This window comes from Myotis davidii, unplaced genomic scaffold (assembly GCF_000327345.1).
Source record: "Myotis davidii unplaced genomic scaffold, ASM32734v1 scaffold766, whole genome shotgun sequence".
In the NCBI taxonomy this organism is placed as follows: domain Eukaryota; kingdom Metazoa; phylum Chordata; class Mammalia; order Chiroptera; family Vespertilionidae; genus Myotis; species Myotis davidii.
Genome location: NW_006296846.1, coordinates 44,652 through 47,595, shown reverse-complemented (window position 1 = coordinate 47,595; position 2,944 = coordinate 44,652).

Below are 2,944 nucleotides of genomic sequence, written 5' to 3'. Positions count from 1 at the left end.
AAATCCATCTGATCCAGTGTTTCATTTAGAGCAGTGGTTCTTAACTTTGGCTGCACGTTAGAATCACCTGGGAATCTTTTTAAAACCCTGATTTCTGGGCCTCATCCTCCCGAAATTCTGTTTCTTCGTTACTAATGTTGTGGCCTCACCCCCTAACAAAGAAACAGAATTTCTGGAGAGTAAGGCCCAGAAATCAGGATTTTAAAAAGATTCCCAGGTGATTCTAATATGCAGCCAAGGTTGTGAACCACTGATTTAAAGGTTCTGTTTCCTTGTTAATTTTTTGTCTGGTGAAGTCAGTGGGGTGTTAAAGTCCCCAACTATGACTGTTGTGTTGTTGATCTTTCCCTTAAAGTCCTCTAGAAGTTTTTTTATATATTTAGGTGTTGCTATATTGTGTGCATATATGTTAACCAGGGTTATATCCTCTTGTTGAATTGATCCCTTTAGTATTATGTAAACTAAAATGTACCTAAGGAAAATAGGATACCAGAATATAAAAAGATTATTTAATAAATAAAGAATAATAATAATCATAAAAATGTCCAAGAGAGATTGCTTAAAAAGATGAAACAAATATCAAGGCTAATCAATAAAAAAGAATAGACACAAATATATAACATGAAAAATGAAAACAGAAATATGACCATTAGCATAGTTCAAATATTTTTAAGTAAAATATTAATTTGAAAATCAAGTCTAAATAAAATGGATATTTTTCTTAAATGTATACAATGCTTCCCCAGGCAGGTGGCTCAGTAGTTTGGAGCTCATCTCATACACCAAAATGATTCTGGGTTTGTTTCCCAGTCAGGGCATATATAACTATGGTTTGGGTTTAATCCCCACTCAAGGTGTGTACAAGAGGAATCAATCAATGTCTCTCAATCACATTGATATTTGTTTCTCTCTCTCCTTTCCTCTTTCTCTAAAATCAGTAGAAACATATCCTCAGGTAAGGATTAAATGTGTGTGCGTGTGTCTGTGTGTGTCTCTGTGTGTGTGTGTGTCTATGTGTGTGTATGTATGTGTATGTGTAAATTTTAACAATTCATACATATATGTGTGTATATATAAACTGAGTGGCCAGATTATTAGGACCACCCCATCAGTACTTCCTTGGGCCACCTTTTGCCTTGAATACTGCAGCAGTTCTTCTTGGCATTGACTCCATGAGATGTTGAAAGGTGATGCGAGGAATCTGACACCATGCCTGATGAATAGCACTGTCCAGTTCTGTGAGATTTGATGGTTGTGGAATCAGCTGCCTAATGGCTCTTTTAACTTTGTCCCATAAAATGCTCAATTGGATTGAGATCTGGTGATTGTGGGGGCCACCTAATCAAGGTTAAGTCTCCCTCATGTTCTTGAAACCATTCCACAATACGAGCACCATGGCATGGCACATTGTCTTATTGGAAGAAGCCATCTCCATTGGGATACGCCATCAACATGATAGGATGAACTTGATCAGAAATGATACTTAGGTATGTTGTACTAACGAATTCAGCTGTTTTGCTGATATTGCTCCATGGCTCCGAGCGCCAACAATCATCCCATGTTCAAAGGCTGTTAAATCGCATTGTTTACCCATATCTTCAGAAAAATCACTCCTGTCGTGGTAAACAACCTGCTTCCCTATTTATAATGGTCTGGTCCTCTAGCAACTTCAGCGCGAAATTATAGCTAATTTGCCTACAAACGTAAGGTGGTCATAATAATCTGGCCACTCAGTGTATATATGTATAAGTTGCCAAAATCAACTCAATAGCCTGGTCGATGTGGCTCAGTGGTTGAGTGTCATCCTATAAACTAAGAGGTCATGGTTAGATTCCCGGTCAGGGCACATGCCTGGGTTCAGGGCTCCATCCAAGTAGGGGATATGATGGAGGCAGCCAGTCAATGATTTTTCTCTCATCAATAATGTTTCTGTCTCTCTTTCCATCTCCCTTCCTGTCATAAACAAATAAAATTATATTTTCAAAAAAATTGACTCAATAAATATCTGAATTATACTGAGTTTGAATAAAGACAATCTTATTCAGGTATGATTCAATGTATATGAAGCTCTAGAACAGCTCCAACCCATGAGCTATATAAGGCCCACAAAATCATTTGGTCTGGCCCTGCCAAGGCATTAAGGGTAAATTAATTAAATGTTTGACAAAATATATCAGGCTAATTTTTAACTTGATAATTCTGTATGGTCTGAATGATATTATAAATATCCAAATAGTCCTTGGCAGAAAAAAGGCTTTCCAACCCTGCTCTATTACAATCTAATCCAGTGGTTCTCAACCTTCTGGCCCTTTAAATATAGTTCCTCATGTTGTGACCCAACGATAAAATTATTTTTGTTGCTAATTCATACCTGTAATGTTGCTAATGTTATAAAGTGTAATGTAAATATCTGATATGCAGGATGGTCTTAGGCGACCCCTGTGAAAGGGTCATTTGACAGCCAAAGGGACCCACAGGTTGAGAACCGCTGATCTAATCTATAGTGATAGCAATCAGATTGGCGTTTGTTAGGGCAGGTGCAGGGAGGAGAAATAACCTCAACAAGATATAAGAGAATTTTCAATTAAAAAAAATTTAAATTTGCCCAACCTGTGTGGCTCAGTGGTTCAATCTTGACCTATGAACCAGGAGGTCACAGTTTGATTCCTGGTCAGATTTCTGGTCAGGGCACATGTCTAGGTTGCGGGCTCGATCCTCAGAAGAGGTCATGCCAGGAGGCAGCCAATCAATGATTCACTCTCATCACTAATGTTTTCTTTTGTGCTCTCCCTCTCCCTTCCTCTCTAAAATCAATTAAAAAATTTAAAACAACCCAGGCATGTGTCCCGATGGGGAATTGAACCGTGACCTCCTGGTTCATAGGTCAATGCTCAACCACTGAGTCAGCCAATAGCTAAATTTAAGTTAGGGAAGATAATGTTTA